Source organism: Nelumbo nucifera, chromosome 2, assembly GCF_055504915.1.
Source record: "Nelumbo nucifera cultivar China Antique chromosome 2, China Antique-T2T, whole genome shotgun sequence".
Lineage (NCBI taxonomy): Eukaryota > Viridiplantae > Streptophyta > Magnoliopsida > Proteales > Nelumbonaceae > Nelumbo > Nelumbo nucifera.
This window is the reverse complement of record NC_142650.1, coordinates 105,080,370-105,099,826: the sequence shown is the minus strand read 5'-3', so window position 1 is coordinate 105,099,826 and position 19,457 is coordinate 105,080,370.

The following is a 19,457-nucleotide window of genomic DNA, read 5'->3' as shown; positions in this document are numbered from 1 at the left end:
CTTTGGGCCGGGCTCATTAGAATTTTGACAAAAGCCAAGCCCGAGCCCGACCCATGAACAAGTCTACTAGTGGTTAAGTGTTGTGCCTGTTAATCTATGGTCCAGAGCTGCTTTTGAACCTAGAGCTAGAAGTGATAATATATGCAACAACTTCTCCAAGTCATTTAACAAGTGGATTTTGGATTGTAGAGACAAGCCAATAATCACATTAGTTGATACTATCCAGAGGTAGATGATGAAGTTGATTCAAACAAGACAAAAGAAGTTGAGAAGGGATTGGGGGCTAGTGTGCCCTAATGCTAGGAAGATGTTGGAGAATGCATAGTCACATGCTAGAAATTGCTTCTCAGTATATGTGAGGAATAGACTTGTTCATCGGCCGGGCCGGGCACGGACCGGGCTTTTACTCTTCATAAATAGAAATTTGTTAGGCCCGAGCCCAAGCCCGGCCCTGATAAAAAGCTCAAAGGCCAACCTAATAGAAAGATTGGGATTTTTCCCTATTCAAATGGACATTATCTATTTTAATTCAGATGGTTTTTTTTCCCCATTCAAATGAGCAACAGGCCTATAAGATGGTTTTTTTCCCTTTCTTTTACATTTTAAAGAATAGTTTTACATTCTTAAATCAAAAAATCTATTCAAATGGACATAATTCATTTTAATTTCATTCTTTTTTTCTTACAATCAAGTGAATCAACAACCTTCTTTGAGGTTGTTTAATATATTCCCTGTTGTTTCTATACAACTAAGGCAAACCTAAAATAAAACATATGATAATCCATTTTAATTCCTACAAAGAACCCATTTTAATTCTTACAAAAAACCCATTTTAATTCCATGTTTTTCTTATAATCAAGTGAATCAACAATCTTCTTTAAGGTTGTTTAATATATTCCCTGTTGTTTGGTTGTTTCTATACAACCAAGGCAAACCTGAAATAAAACATATGAAACAAGGAAAACCAGAAAATAAAACACACAAAACCAAATCATATAGTTTCATATTCCTACAAATAGCTTGATACACTAAAACTAAATTAATATAACTTCAAGTTCATGTTCCTCCAAAATCATAAAAAGAAATCTAAATAAGATAAACAAAACCCATAAAACATGTTCTCCATCCATTCTTGAATTCACCAACAATATGGAATATTCCAACTCTCAAGTTCCAAACCATTCTAAAAAATAAAATAAAAGACCACTTCATTGCCCATATCGAACAAAACATGTTTTAGCCATCTCCATTCATTCTTGAATTCACTAACAAGATTGAACATTCCAACTTCCAAGTTCTAAGCCATTCTACAAAAGAAAATAAAAGATAAATTCAGTATCCATATCACATATGTAATTAGTTATCATGTCAAATGACAAATAAATAACGAAAATATATGCTATTATAATACCTAAAACATATCATCAAGTTCAACATTTTCATTATCATCATCACTACTATTTGATCCTTCATCCTCTTCTAACAAGCTTAATTTTGAAGAAGCCCCTAACAAGCTTGATCCCATTGCATACAATTGGAAAATCTATTAGAAAAAATTCAATGAATCATATATTTTAATAAACAATAAATAAAAAATTACCTAATACAAAGCTTCGTGCACAGAGCCAATCTTCAAGACAAACCAAAGCTTGAATTGTCTTGAATTTAAGTGAACTTCTCCAAAGATTGATCACCTTCTTCCCAATGCTAAATGTAGATTCAGATGCAACTGTGGAAATAGGAATAACCAAAATATCTCGAGCCATTGATGCCAATTCAAGATACCTAAGTGAACTCTTACTCCAATACTCCAAAACATCAACATCTGCCTTGATATCAAGGTTTTGTTTCTCCAAGTAAATGTCCAACAGAGTTTTTTCACTTTGAATCTTTCTTTTTGAATTCAAAAATTGCTCATATTCCTCAAGCCCATCACCATCACCATTTCTCTCACTCATGTCAAACTGACTACAAGATCCAATAAAGGAGGTGTAGGAAAAATTTTCTTTGTATTCATCAAACAAATCATGAAGAGTTTTAATTATAGCATTAACATGCTCCTCAGCTTCATTCCCATAAAGTTTATCAAAACAATACTCCACTAACCTAATCTTGCAACGAGGATCCAACACAGCAGCACAAGACAAAATCATACTATATTCATCCCAATATTTATCAAATTTCTCCTTCATATTTCTAACCATGTCAGTCATAAAATTCTGAGATTCCTTACTCACTAACATTAAATGTCTGTGAATCATCCACACTCCCTTGAAGTAATTGTTTGAAGTATGGTACTTAGTGGTAGAAAACATGCAAATAACATCATAAAAAACCTTTAAGAATTTGTGAAGTTTATCCACCTTTCCCCATTCTTCTTCCGAAAGCATAAACATTTTGAAAAAAATATCCCTTTGCCCCCAATGTTGTAAGACTTGCTTATAATAAATGGCATGTTCAAGCATCAAATAAATTGAATTCCATCTCACACACATATCTAACATCAATCTTCTAGTTGTGTTTAAGTGAAAACTTTTTTCAGCAAAATCATAAAATCTATGCTTTCGGGCAACAGATTTCTTTATATTTTTCACACCATCATGAATCTTAGAAACAATATCATCAACAATGTTCAAACCAGCTTGCACAATAAGATTCAAAATATGGCTACAACAACGAACTTTGAAAAAATCACCACCACACACCAAAGATTTATATATTGAATATCTCAATTTCAAAGAGTTATCCATCACATCATTGTAACTAGCGTTATCTAATGTGATGCTAAAAATTTTCTAATCAATATTCCATTCGCTTAAGCACATGGCCACCTATTCTACTAAAAATAGTCCATCAAAAGGAGGTGTCAAATCTTTAAAGCGATTAATTCCTTTTTTGTAACTTCCAATTGTTGTCAATCCAATGAGCAGTTATACACATGAATTCATCATCAATGTGCTCAGATCTCAAATTAGCAGAAATTAAATAAATCCGACCAACTGTATTAGACAAATCACTTTTCACACCCTCTCTCTATTTCACATAACTAGACATGATATTTCTTTTACCAATACGCCTACTCACATTTTTAAATTTAGGATTTATAGATTGAATAAAGAATCTAAAACCAGGTTCTTCAACAGTAGTAAAAGGGTGTTTTCCACATACTAGAAAACTGATAATGCTCTACAAAACTCTTGTTGATCAAACTTGTAGTTTTTAAAATACTCCCATCAGTGTTTGATTGAGTTGTTACTTTGTACTGTCTAATATCCTAAATTGCACGTCTAAGGAAATGCTCTAAATGATGCTTCAAGTGAGTAGTTCCCTTACTTGACTTACCTTGTAAGATTTTCTTGCAGTGTTTACATCGTGCCTTCTCCGAATTAATCTTTTCCATTTCTTCCCACACCTTAGATGTCAATCTTTTCTTAGTAGAAGTATGGTCAAACTCTTGATAGTCATCATCAACTATATCTACTCTTGCAGCCGTACTTTCACTTGCCATTGACATGATAGTAATTATTAAGTATGAAATAACCTGCATAATGAATTCTAATTTTATCAATCAGACAAGCATATATTCAATAAAAAACTAAAAGAAAAATAATTTATCAAAAAAACTTAAACAATAATAGAGTCAATTTTATCTACGAAGAAATAGATGGGACCAAGTCAACAACATATCTGAATTCAATATAAATCAGAATTTATTTACATTAAAAAAAGAATATAAATTCTGAATTTGCAAAAAAAAAATAAAAAGGAAAACCAATTGCAGATTATTCAATATAAATTATGAATTCAATAATCAATATAAATCAGAATTTATTTACATTAAAAAAATAATATAAATTCAATATAAATTCTGAATTTGCAAAAAAACATAAAAAGGAAAACCAATTGTATATTATTCAATATAAATTCTGAATTCAATAATCAATATAAATCAAAATTTATTTACATTAAAAAAGAATATAAATTTTGAATTTGCAAAAAAAAAGGAAAACCAATTGCAGATTATTCAATAAAAATTTTGAATTCAATAATCAATGTAAATCAGAATTTATTTACATTAAAAAAAGAATATAAATTTAATATAAATTTTGAATTCAATATAAATCAGAATTTGTTTATATTAAAAGAAGAATATAAACTCAATATAAATTTTGAATTTGCAAAAAAAAAAAGGAAAACCAATTGCAGATTTGCAACATTACCAAAGCCAAATACAATGTTTTTGCTTTAAGAATTAGGATAATCAAATCTAACAGTTTCAACACTTTTAAAAGACAAACTAAGCCAATAAATATGTGTAGTGAATCCCTAATGCATTAGGTTGTTTTTATCATTCTCTAACAAATCTCTAATAGCATTCAGCCAAACAATAGCATTCAGATTTTGGACAAACAATAGCATTTAGATTTAGGACAAACAATAGCATCTGGCTATGTAAATAGTAAACACTAAACACTAAATAATAATTTCGTAATACAATAAAATGGCAAAGAGGACTCACTACTGGTGATTGTGTTCGTCGGAGCTGAGTTCACGGTGAGATGCGATTTTAACAATGAAAAGTGTGTCAATTCGCGTTTGAGAGAGAGAGAGAGAGAGGAGACTCGCCGCCGCCGTCGATGCCTGTATTCGCCACCTCGCCGGTCTTTGAGATTTGAAAGAGAAGAAGTGAGAAGAGGAATTAAAGAGAGAAAGAAAGAGAGAGAGAGAGAGAGAGAGAGAGGGGGAGGGAGGGAGAAGGAGAGGACTCACCGTTGGAGTTGTTGCACCGGTGAATGTTCGCCACCTCGCCGGTTGTGTGGTTGCCTGAGAGTGTGAGGACTAAGGAGGATGTGAAGAGAAGAGAGGTTCGGCTAAGGGGAAAGAAGTGAAAGAGAAGGGTTCTTACATTTTAGGATATTAGGGTTTTTTAGGTTTAGTCTATAGGTCGAGCCGAACCGGGCTCGGGCCGAGCTATTTTGGCAAATCCCGAGCCCGGCTTGAATTTATTGCGGGTCAGGCTTTTTGGCCTGAGGTTAAGCCCGCTGGCTCATTTGCGTGTTCAAGCCCGTCCGGGGGCCCAGCCCATGAACAGGTCTAGCGAGGAATGGAAATTTTGAGGTTAAGTATTTCAAGAGAAGAATGGTGGTGAACCTACAGTCCATGACATGTAATTGTAGGGCCTGGGCACTAACAAGGTTGCTTTGTTGTCGTGCCATTTCATGCATTCAGTCACAACATGGTAGTATTTATGACTATGTGGATCCACTATATAGTAATGAGAGGTGTCTTAAGGCATATAGTCATTATGTTTTATCAGTACATGATGAATCCTAGTGGCCAAGGACTAAGGTGTTCCAATCAAACCACCACCATTTAGAAAACAACCTAGTAGGCCAAAGAAAACTAGAAGGAAGGGGCCAAAGGAAGTAAGTTTGGGGATTTACGTGTCAAGAAGGTTCAAGAAGATGAAATGTACAAATCGTGGTGTTGGAAAGCACAATAGAAAGTGTAAAGTCAGGGAAGAAGCAATGAAGGACCACTACCTCAAATAATTCATAACATTTGTAGCTCTCTTCAAAGGATTGATAAATAACGCAAAGTTGATAACATTGTTGTTTTGTGTACATGAGGGTCAAACAAGCATGAAAATGCAAGCTAGTAGTGGGAGTTCTACATTGTTATTGGAATCCCAATTAAGTCAAGTTAATCTCCATGTGTCTCATGATGGAGATATTGCTACGGGTAGATGTAGAAATATAGCCAGAGGAGTGGCACAACAGTAGGTTCCAACACATCAAGCTCCAAAACATCAAGTTCTTTATCAAGTAAATGTTCTCACAAATAAATACAACCCTTAAAACCAGATTAGGTTGATAAGGTGTAATACAGTTGAGGAGCCGTGTTCTTTATTTTTGTATTTGCACTTCAGAAGATGAGGAGGCTGACCTAAACAAAAGTTATTGAACTATTATTCTCTATTAGGGAATCTCTATAGGCTTCAAACACAAAACATTATTTGCAGCTCCAGATATCTGCTCTATTGGAGATGTTATATTTTGATTGTCCCAAAACTATGATTACTATTTGTGATGATCTAAATTGAAACATTGTCCTATATGTCATGATTGTTGCAATTTCACTAATCACCTTGACTACTGTAGTTGGTTTATACTTTTTCTTACTAGTAAATAACAATAAATAATCAGATGTTTAACAGTAAATAATTAGAGGTTTGAATCTTTGCTTTTTGTTGGATTAATCATGTTATTGGAATTTAAGCTCAATTAGTTATAAAAAGTTTATTCCTAAATTGCTTTCTTGTGGCTTTGATTACTCAAAGGTTTGAATCTTTGTTTTACAATATAAACTTTTCTTGTGGCTTTGATTACTCAAAGGCTTAAATCTTTGTTTTACAATATAAAGTTTTTTTTGTGGCTTTGATTACTCAAAGGTTTGAATCTTTGTTTTATAATATAAAGTTTTTCTTGTGGCTTTGATGTTTAATAGTAAATAATCAAAGTTTTGAATATAATTTAACGGAAAATAACAGTAAATAAACAAATGTTTAATAGTAAATAATTAGATATTTGAATCTTCATTTCTTGTATAAAGTTTTCTTGTTGGATAAATCATGTTTTTGGAATTTAAGTTGAATTAGTTATAAACTTTGCTAAACTATAGGCTGAATTAGTTATAAACTTCAACTTGATGTTTAATAATAAATAATCAGTTTTGGCTATAATTTAACAAAAAATAGCAGTAAATAAGTATATGCTTAACAGTAAATAACCTTTGCTAACCTCTAGGCTATCTTCCCTAGCAAATGTGGTGGAACCATTCAAAAAATAACCACCGAGATCACTAACTAAAGTCTTGTTGTCCACATAGAAGAAGGCATATGTTAATTATTAGAAAACCCATGGAAATTAATGACCATACATCATTGTTATCAATCACATGGTTACAGTCTGGGCACATTCTTGTTGGATTTTTTTTTCCATTTAATGTTTCTAGGATCTCATGTTGCATATGCATTTTTTTTTTGAAGTTTCTTAAATAGGGAGGTTATTCAAACCCGTTATCATTCATTTCCTTTGATTTGTTTTATACTTTAGTATCTTCCTTAGAGGTGATGTACTGATTTATTGGTACATCATGTTTGTTGGATTTATATGGTGAGTTATATGCATCCCTGACATTAGTTTTTCTCCAATGGTGCAGGAAGCATCCTATAGAGTTCATCAGAATTTGGACAAGGGTCATTGAGTTTGGATGAAGTTGTAGCCATTGATATTCATTGGGCTGGAATGATTGAATGGTGAAATAACTTATGGGTCAATTGGACCTTTTTTTTGTTTATTTTCATGAACATACAATATAGGTTGGAATATCACCCAATCTGGCATAAAAACACATAAGGTCAGGTTGTTGAAAATTTTTTGTACGCAATGGTTAAGTGCTAAAATTTAAAGTGACCCTAAAGTAGATATGCCAATTTAAAGTGACTATATATTGATACTAGTTAGCCACTGTTGGGTTCTAATCTAATTAGTACAAGTTGGCAAGAGATAACTTATCTGCACATTATGCTATAAAATACACAACAGATATAGTAACTTACTTGCCATCATAACTAAAAAAAAAGTCTTAAGTTCTATCCACAAGTTAGAAGTCATAAGTCCAGATTTTCAAAGGGTATACACTAACACCCTAACACCAATGATGTATAGTGATTAACCCTCCCCAAAATGTAAACATGCAAAAAACCCATTGCTTCCTCTCTTCTCTTATGATACCCTATTTCCTAAACATAAACATTAGAATGAAGCCTAAAAGAACAACTTTCAAGAGGCGCATGATCCCAATTAACATCTTATCAAATTTGACATTTTGGTTGTTTTACTTGCATGACATGAAATGCCTTTTTTTAAAGACAACTAGGAACAATGGCCTTGTTGCAAACAAAGTGACTTTACCATAAGACTTACAACTTTGCGAGGGCATGTATAAAACAGCTTTTGTGGGTTCAAAGCCATCTCCAAAACCCTAATGACACACTTCTTCGAAAATCACAAAACTCTGTCTCAAACCTCAGATTACTTGGTGATTGCAAAGTGAAAGTTGAGTGTTCGCTCATTTCTACAATAAAACTTCATGAAGATTAATTTAAATAATTTCTTTCATTTTATTTAATGAGAATTAATATACAATTCTTGAACAGTTAACTCTCTTAGCATTAATCTTCATTAAACATTAAAGAAGAAAACTTCATTAAACAAAAAATAAAACTTCCTCAATATTAGTCTAAAGAATTTCCTCCATGAACATTAAACTTCATTTTACTTAATGAGAACTAATCTATAATTCCTGAACAATGAACTCCCTTAACATTAATCTTGATTAAACATTAAAGGATAAAACTTCATGAAGATTAACATTAAACACTTCATTAAACATAAAATAAAACTTCCTCATGAACAATAAAATTCAGTTAACTTCATGGACATTAATCAACCTAAAATTAGTTGCACATAATTTGTTCTCCTTCATGAACATTAAACTCCTTCTAGGAAGACTAATCTATAAAAATATGAAAACACAAAAAAAAAGACTAAACCATAACACTATGAATGGTTATCACACCTAATATGTATCTCAATACCAATGTATTTAGTTCATTAACATAAATAACACAGCGAATCATATTGGAGGTCGCATCATAGGCCGATACGTAATTTGTGCTCCTTCATGAACATTAAACTCCTTCTAGGAAGACTAATCTATAAAAATATGAAAACACAAAAAAAAAGACTAAACCATAACACTATGAATGGTTATCACACCTAATATGTATGTCAATACCAATGTATTTAGTTCGTTAACATAAATAACACAGCGAATCATATTGGAGGTCGCATCATAGGCCAATACGTATGTTACCATGGCCTTCCTGATACGCCCCTACAAGGGGTGTTTTAGGTTAGACCATGGTTCAAAGGGTAGTCAGGCCTTAAACTGACCCCTCTGAACCAAATTGAAAAAAATAAAAAAAAATAAACACAAAAAAAGCACCGATACATCGGTGAGGCATATCAGCTTGTATCCATATTTTGAACCTTGGTCGTAGGACGAGTTCCTATATGAAGTGTTGCATCAAGGACACACCCACCTTCTCTTGTCCTCTGCCCAGGTAATCACCATTGTAGATAATGAAGAATCCCTTGCCACTAAGACTTGATCATGAGGGAGAAATCTCTTGCCATTGAAACTTGATCACACGAGAGAAATAAAGAAAGGTTAAGGCAACATATAAAAATGAAAAGAGGGGTAAAACTGTCCGAATAGTTATCACAAGGGTAGTATGGGGATTAAGATTTGTTGCAACAACGGAATCAAAACATTTTTGGACGAACGACTAATGGAAGGAGCCTTTGTTTCATAGCCATAGTATCGGGAGGTCTTTGTCGCAAAACAAAGTATAGGGGGCCTTTGTCACAGACCCCATAATACAGGGGCTCTTTGTAATTTACCCTAAGTAAAATAAAAATCGGGTAAATTATAAAGACCCCCTTGTAGTATGGGGTCAGTGACAAAGACCCCCTATTGCAACAAGGATCCTTGAACTTTTACTATAGGACAAATACCCCCTTAGCCATTAAGTCAGATGATGAAATTTGTTAAATTACCAAAATATCCACATGAACTTTCTTTAATTTTTCTTCATTGCCCTTTTCTCTTAAACCCTAGCCTAATCTAATCTTATATTCCCTTCCCTGGTCTTTGTTGCTCACCAACCACCATTTTCTCCTCTCCCCTTGCTTCCGCCTCTACCCCTACCAATTTCAATTACCACTCGCACTCAACATTAATTCAACACCCAAAGAATGGCACAACCAACAAGATCACCAATAATGTAGATTTTCAAGACAAAAACCACCAATTGAAGAGGATTGAACAAATCAACTGTTGTCATGGTCACTGGAATCCATGGTGATCTAGTTGGTGATGTCTTTTCACCATTCGAATAAATAAAAAGGGTAGTTTGGGGATTTAAAAAATAAAACAATTGAATGATCTTTTTTTTTTCAAATTTAACCAATAGAACACTAACAGAAGAGGGCCTTTGTCACAAATTAAAATATAGGGGGATCATTGTCACTAACCCCATCATAAAAGGGGGGTCTTTGTAATTTACCCTAAAAATTACTCAATAACCCTTGTTTGAGCCAAATGGTGCAATGACTTTCCAAATTGAATGCACACACACATATATATATATATATATATATATATATATATATATATATAATTTTATTTTCAATTTTTTATACTATTTCACTTTATTATTGCATATATAAACAATGGTATACATCAAAATTCATATAAAATAAAATTTTAAGTTTTTATTTTTAATTTTTTTACTATTTTGTTAACTTACTTTAAATTTTTTCAACTTAAAAAAGCATACCTCTCAAGGCTTGGCCCAGTTTGTAACTCAGCATGGCCCAAGGCTCGACTTGTAGACCAGCTCGGCCCACGACACGGCACGGATCCGCATGGGCTTGAGTCAAGGGCCATGCCAAGCCAATCCCCTGAAGTATCATAGGGGAGGGAAGCACAACCCAACTCAACCCGTGAGATAGCATGGCACGGCCTACCAAAAGCACGGGTCATGTCATGCTAATCCAACACGGCCTAATTTACACCTCTATAGTTTTTTTTGGGGAAACCTAAGCTAGGTATAAAATCAAAACTAAATAGACAAGTTGAATGGTTTGATTGCCCACTTCAACAACACTATGACAACCTAAACAAATTGCAAATAGGTGACAAATTCCCATGCTTAAAACTAAAAAAGAACTATACATACATGTACTCTCTCATACTTGCTTAAATATGAGAGTTGAAAAGTATTCATTATTCAATCAAATTAAAAGAAAAAAAATAAGCCTCCTAGGGTAGGGATGCAAGCGGATTAGATCAGACCGAGTATATCCAAATCTGATCCAATCTAATTTAACTTTTGTAAAATTTAACAAATTATTAAAAGAAAAAAACCATAGAGGTTTATAGAAAGAAAAACAAAAAGAATGCATGCATTACAAAAATGCAATATAAAGATATTTATAAATAAATAAATAGCTAATATATATCATTTCAAATCGTATAGCGGGTGATCCAAATTCGATATGATTTTTTAAAATTTTTAATTGGTTCCTATTGTTCGATCTTATTCAATCCAAAAATCCGATAGGAGTGATATCCAAAGCCAACAAAGTACGAACAGATTCAAAATTTAATCAAATGATGATTTGGTCCATTTGCATCCCTAGTTCCAATACAATAAGCTTACACAAACATGTTAAACTACTCACTTGTTTAAAAGTAATTTGGCTTTTTTTTTCCTTTTCTTAGTTGTGATTAGGGCATATTCCACTTTTGATAAGGAAGATCTTTCGATGGCCTATATGGCCAAAAGATGTAATAAGATTTTGGGGTAATGTCTTTAAATATACAGATCATTTGGTAAGTATCCTAGTCTACCATGTGGTTTATTTAGGTGTAGAAAGACAAGAAACTTCATTTGAAGCTTTTAGATTATTGGCCATTTAGGGTTTCCATGAGCTTTTTAGGGCATAGGTCTTTCTAACTTCCTATCTTTCATTGCCAAATGGAGAAAAATCAAATTTTGGTCTTCCAAGCTTTGAAAAAGCACAAGAGACCACACAAAAAGACTTACCAAACACCCCCAAGATAACCCTATGCATCTATCTACAGTGATTGTGATTGGTATATTTTGTCTTTTCATAAGGATGTTTCCCATTTATTAAAATTAGTATGTGATTTACCAGGTGCTTTTCTCTTTCAAAGGGTTTTATCATAATTAGTATGCCACTAGTACCCTTTTTCTATTGTCAATGTGCTTGATACAAAGATGTGTTGATTAGACTTTTAAAATGTATTAGTAAGCACGCACATGCTTTGGATGTGGTAATTCTAGATGATGATAATGATAATAGTAATATATCAAAAAAAATCTATAAATATGTATATTTATTTTTTTGTTTTTTATAATTAATCGAATGCAAATTGAAAAATCCAAATGCATATCGGGTCCGATACGCATGAAAAAAGACGAAATGCTCAATTTCCATACATATTTTGTATCTGTTTTTCAAAGATACGATATGATACAATACGTATCATATGGCATATGGCATATGAAAAATGAAGATCAAGATCTAACAAAGGGATGAATAGTTATGTAAGCATATGGCATGATCAAGATGGTTATTGAACTTCTTATTAATGACCACTTAATTATGATGACTCAGTTGGTAGGTTCTTTTATTGTTTGTACTTTATAGTGAAGACCTAGGATCAAATCTTGCCGCCACCACAGTTGGGGAGGGTTATATGATTGGGGCATGGGCTACCCCGTGGTTACATAACCTCGTGAAAAAAAAATGTATCAATGATCTCTCCTTCCTAAAGACCCCATATAGTTTAGACTTTGGACCAGCACTGGTTAATGGCCTTTTATATTTATTTTCTCTTTGTTAATTAGTGAGTTAATTGGGCCAAGTCGGGCTTTGGCCAAGAAAATCATTGGCCAAGCTTACATAGAATGAATCCTTTATTGGTATTATAGTAGTCAAACCGGTGACCAATAGAGGTTTGAGACTTTGAAAATTCAGATTTGAAAAAAAAAAGAAACATTTCTTTTCCTATTTCTTTGGGAATTTGTATGTTTATATTTTGATGATGGTATGGCACTAAACATTTATATATGTAAATATGGATAATCATGTTTGGTTTTTAGGTTGGGTATTGCCTCACCCTAGCCCAATTTGAAGCCAAACCAATTCATAGTTTCTCAACCACAATCCTTATTCAACCCAACCCAATTTTTTTTTTTCAATTTTTGAGCTAATTTGGCCCAATTTGCACCATATATTCCTTGGTGTAGCCCAATCAACTTGGTTGAAATTGCAATTAAAAAGTTAGTAATGCTGAATTGAAGGTGAGGAGAGCCCTATAATATCAAAACCTTAACCATTTATTATGCTATATTTTTAAAGATGCAAACTTTGCACCATAGGCTAGAGGTGTAAGTCGGGTCGGGTTGGGCCTGGCACGAAATTGGACTGGCCTAACCTGGCCTGACACGACAGCTTGCGGTCCATGCCAGGTCTGGCACCAATGGTCCGTGTTGTGCTATAGGGGGGTATTTATATATTTTGCTTATGGATGGGAAAAAATGACATAAGTGCCCCCCAACAACTATATAACAACTAGTTTATGGGGGCTTTTGGGTGAAGTTATAAATAACTTTACAATGACCAAAATACCCCTCCCAACAACTAAAAAATAGATAGTTTTTAGGGTATTTTGGGCAATTGAATTATGTTCAATTCCTATAAATAGCCCTATCCTTCACTAATTTCATCACACCAATTCAACAATTTTCTTAATCTCTTTTATCTCTCTCATACTCATACATTCTTTGCAATATGAGTAACTATGATTGGCTAATTGTCTGATTCTACAATTCTCAAGTCTCAACTTTATTGAAGTTTCAACTTGAAAAATGCTTGCTCAACTAGCTCAAGTATCTCAATTTGGGAGGCTTGGACGTTGAAGGCTTTAATCGTTGAAATCAAATTGGGATTTTGAATCGGTAATCCGTATAAGTCCAATTAAATTAATTTTTATCTTTTTAGAATTAAAAACATATGGTCGGCTCTCCCCAAAACCGATTCTCCAACATGTTCATTGTTGACGATCTTCAATCGCATCATGATAGTGTTAACACTGATGCTATTGATATTGATGGAAGTGGAATTTTCACCCCTGGTACTAAGGTTTCGAAAACGCAAGGTGTATCGGAAAGGTAATTTTAAGAGACGTATCAAGATACGCTTTGGAAATGTATAGATACAGATGCAAAATCAAGATGCGCATTGATACACTAGAAAATCCAAAAATATCCTTAAAAATATGAACAATAATAAAAATGAGCTTTATGTGAGTATAATTAATTTATTCAAACATAAAACCATTCTTTAATGATTTATATAAAGTATAGGAGTATAATTAGTAACCATTGAAAAATAATAAAAGAACTAAAATGTGTGTATATATACTAATATTTTTTTGAAGTCATTTATTAGTTAATATGTATTATATATAGATTTAGATAATATTTATTATGTATACAAGTTGATATATATACCTTAATTTTTAATAAGTAAATATAACATGTATTCATCTTTTTATTATATAAATATTAATAATCAAATTTATAGCATTTGTTGAGAAACATCCACCAAGGCAAGAAAGATTACTTTAAGTATAAAAAAACATGTTGTTCTAATAAGTAATTAAGGTCGGCATAATGGTTAATTAATTATTGTTGTAACCAAATAACTTAGGTTTGAAACTTGTTATCTTTAGTTTGTGATTTTTAACAAGTTATTTCACTTAAATAACATTTAATGACATATTAAATGTTATAATTAAAGGTAACTTAAATGAACATTTAATTAAATTATATTAGCATTTATTGACGTCTCAAACTTTAAAGCTTAATTAAAATTGATATTAATGAGAGAGAGAGAGAGAAGAGATAAATTAAATTTAAATTTAAAAGGGTGAGGGAAATTAAATTCAGCTTATACATAATGCGTATCGGTGCATTTCGGATATGTATCGGCCCGATACAATCTGATACGAACAAAAAAATATGAAACAATCAAACTGTACATGTTCCATGTATCAGAAATATTCTGAAACGATACGTATCAGCCCGTATCGACCGATACGTTGCAAAATTTAAAACCTTGCCTAATATTAATACTAGGGGAAAGAAAAAGAGGGCCTCTAAGTTGAGTAACTTGGTTTGGAAAATTTTTTAAAGTAGAGGATATTGAGGGGAAGGAAAAAATAGCAATTTGCCAAAAATATAGAAAAGACTAGCTATTGTAGCAATGGTGGTACGGGTCATTTGAGCAAACATTTTCTCACACATGAGAAAGAAGAAGAAGAAGGAGGGAGGTAAACAACACAAATACAAATTGGGAGGGCAAGTTTTGGTACATTTAAATATTCACAAGAAAAAATGAGACAAGAATTAACAAAGTATATTATACATGCAAAACAACCAATTATATTAGCTTAAGATACTAAGCTTGAAAAATAGTTACGTAATTCTGTAAATCCATAATATAAAAAAGTTTATAGTAATACTATTAAATCGAATGCTTTAAAAATTTTTTATTCATATAAATAAAATTTAATTTATTTGTTATCAAATTTTAATTCTAAAGTTGCAATTACTTCTAATGTTTGGACATCTAAATTTAACATAAGTTATATTTGTGTTATTGACCATTTTATTTATGAAAATTGACTTTTAAATAAAAGAATTTTAAGTTTTACTATGCTTGAATGACCACATACTGGCCCCGCTATTTCTGCAAGTATTTTAAATACTTTACATGCTTATGGAATAGAAATTAGTTTTGATAATACCAACAATAATGATTATGCAATAAATATTTTAAAATCTCAATTAAAACCATGTTTAAATGGTAAATTATTTCATATCAGGTGTGCATGTCACATCTTAAATTTATGTATTCAAGATGCCTTGAATATTATCTCTACTCATATTTCTAAAATTAAAAATTATATTATATATATATTAAAATTTTGGGAACAATAAAACGGGAATTTAAATATTTATGTCAAAATTATGGTTCAAAATATAAACATTTTATATTATATTTAAAACATAGGTGGAATTCTACTGATGCTATGTTAGAAAGATGTATTTTCTCATAAATAAGTTCTTACTGATTTTTATAATGCAAAAATGCCTAATAATATTATATTTGAGGACGATTGGGAAATGGTAATTAGTGATTGTTTTGCAAAATATAGAAATAATCCACCATTTAAATGTGTTATTGAAATAATGGAAAGTAAATTAAAAAATATATATTGGGATAACATTTCTCCCCTTTATTGTTTAGCTACAATATTAGACCATAGGATTAGGAAAGATGGTTTAGATATTTTACTTGAAACATATTGTGAAAATATGAATATTGAAATTGGAAATAAAAAAATAATTTAATAATTTGTTATTTGAAATGTATAGTTTATATGAATCTGAAACAATAGGAAATATTCCTACAACTTGTACAACATCTTACACTTTTGATCTTAAGCCCAATAGTATAAGAGAAAAGCTTTTTTATTTAATAAGTAGAAGGCAAAAATATGCTACTTCTACAACAAGTTCATTTACTGAACGTAACTTTTATTTACAATCATTTTTTTCTAGTTTAGGTGAGGGAACAAATAATTTTGATATTTTAGCCTGGTGTAGTGAACATTAAAAAAATTATCCAGTTTTCGCCGCCATGGCACGTGATCTACTAATCCCTCCGATGTTTACAGTTGCATTTGAGTCTTGTTTTAGTGTATGTACCAGGGTGTTGGATGACAAGAGAAGCTGATGAAAGTATAGAGATGCGCACATATTTTAAGGATTAACTAGATGTTGAAGATAGATTACAAAACAAAGGAGGGCATGATACTACACTGGATATTTCACCTGAAGCAGATGATGAAAGTCATGATTCATGAAGTTTACTAGTTATATAGAATTTTTTATTTTTTATTCAAATTATTTTATTTTTAAAATTTTATTTAATTTATTTGCTATTTTTTTAATTTTTTAACAATGTAATTTTGTATTTTCAATTTATAACTATATTGTATTTTTTATATTTTATTAATTTATTCCATTTTCATATTTTATTCATCCAAGTATCCAATGATCCAATCATTGTATTTGTAATTTGTATCATTCAAATTTAAATGAAATAAGATTCCTATTTTTCTTCCAATTTGTTATTCCATCATTCTTATTTGGTTATGTATTTTTTTTTTTCATTTATGTGTTAGATAACTTAGATTTCTCATTTCTTAATTTTTCAAATAGTTCCCAAAGTTCAAAGGAAAGTTAAATATTTTAGTTTTACACTTTTACTTAGAAAAGAAATAAAAAATTTCCAAAAAAATAAAGAAAATAAAAAAATTAGCCTAGCCCAGTTCGGCCCAGGCCCAAGCCCACGACACAGCCTACAACCCGATCCGGACCAAGCCTGCAGCATGACACGGGCCCACATGAGCCTGGGCCGTGGGCCATGCCGGGCCAACCCCCAAAATGTTTGGGAGTGCGACACGACCTGTGATAGCCGCAGGCCAGCATGGCACGGCCCGCACTTTGCACAAGCCACCTACGGGCCATGCTATGCTAGCCTGACACGACCCACTTTACACCTCTACCATAGACTCCATTTGGAAGGAGTACAAATACAAATATGTACAATACAAATAGATAGAAAATAATACAATATACAAGGTTTTGCACTCTACATATTTGTATTGAACAATGACGAAAAGGGGGAAATGAGATTTATATTGAACATTCACGAAAAATGCAATCTAATGGTAGATGCTACATCTAATGAAGTGCACCATTTTAGAGCTACTATTGATGGTCCCATTATCGTTTCGTCTTAAATGAAGTTGTCAATGAGTTGGTACTACAATGCTACACAAAGGACACTTCATAGGGCAATGAGATATTTCACACACACTCTCAAACCATTGGCATCTACGTTTATATCTCCCTATGAATTTAACACATGTAGAAAATTTGTTCCTAATGTGTGAATATCATTTTTTAGGTACCATATTCAAGCTTGCTATTAATAGTAATTACCGAACACCCTTTTAGAACTTCAAATGAAAAATAAAAAAAAGGAAAACACCAAATTAAAGGAAACAAATATTTTACACACACTCTCAAACCATTGGCATCTACGTTTATATCTCCCTATGAATTTAACACACATGTAGAAAAATTGTTCCTAATGTGTGAATAGCATTTTTTTAGGTACCATATTCAAGCTTGCTATTAATAGTAATTACCGAACACCCTTTTAGAACTTCAAATGAAAAATGAAAAAAAAAGGAAAGCACCAAATTAAAGGAAACAACATACCCCATGTGTCATGCAAAGGAGTTGAGATCACCTGCCAACAAAACTCCTTCCAACACCCTCTCAACATGATCGACCCCCACACATCTCACCTAGGACCCGCCATATATGAGATGTATCATCATGTATGGAAAGATAACGTTGGGAGGGTGTTTGAACGTATTTTGTTGGGAGGTGATATGGATTTCATGCATTAAGAAGAACACTTTTTTGTTGGGACTTGGGAGGAGATCCCCAACTTGCCAAAGTATCTCATTAGAGGTGTAAAGTGGGTTGTGTCAGGCAGGCATGGCACGGCTTGCGGATGGCCCGTGCAAAGTGCAGGCCATGCAAATGTTGGCTCATAGGCCGTCACGGGCCATGTCACACTCCTTAGTGAAAATTTTGGGGGTCGGCCCAGCATGGGCAACAACCTAGGCCCGTGCTGTGCTGTGGGCTTGGGCCATGCCAGGCTACAGGCTGTGCCATGGGTTTAGGCCATGTCAGGCTGGGCCGAACCAGACTAGATTGAATGGATTACGATTACCCAAAAAAAATAATTCAAATACAAATTACAAAGCATACAAATATTGAAATATACAATGGTTGGATACTTCATACTTGGATGAATGAAATATGAAAATGGAATAAACTAATAAAATATAAAAAATACAATATGGTTACAAATTGAAAATACAAAATTACATTAGTAGCAAATAAATTAAACAAAATTTATAATAATTTGAAAAATAAAAAATAAAAAATTCTATACAAATAGTCAACTATGTTCATGAATCATGACTTTCATCATTTGCTTTAGGTGAAATATTTGATGTATGTAGTAGTATCATGCCCTCATTTGTCTTGTAAAGTTGTAATCTATCTTCTGCATGACTGCATCTAGCCAACCCTGGTACAGTGGTACCTGCACTAAAACAAGACTCCGATTGAATTGTAGCTGTAGACACTAGAGGGGTTAGTAGATCACGTGTTATGACGGCGAGAACTGGATAAATTTTTGAATGTTCACTCCACCAGGCTAAAATATCAAAATTATTTGTTCCCTCATGACCCTCACCTAAACTAGAAAAATTTGCTTGTAAATAAATTAAGTTCACTAAATGAACTTGTTGTAGAAGTAGCAGATTTCTACCTTCTACTTATTATTTCGTACTGTTTCAGATAATCAGATTCATATAAATTGTACATTTCAAATAATAAATTATTAATTTTTTATTTTTTATTTCCAATTTCACTATTCATATTTTCACAATATGTTTTAAGTCCTACTGCTAATCAAATTCATATAAACAAAACATTTCAAATAATAAATTATTAATTTATTCTTTTTTATTTCTAATTTTAATATTCATATTTTCACAATATGTTTCAAGTGAAA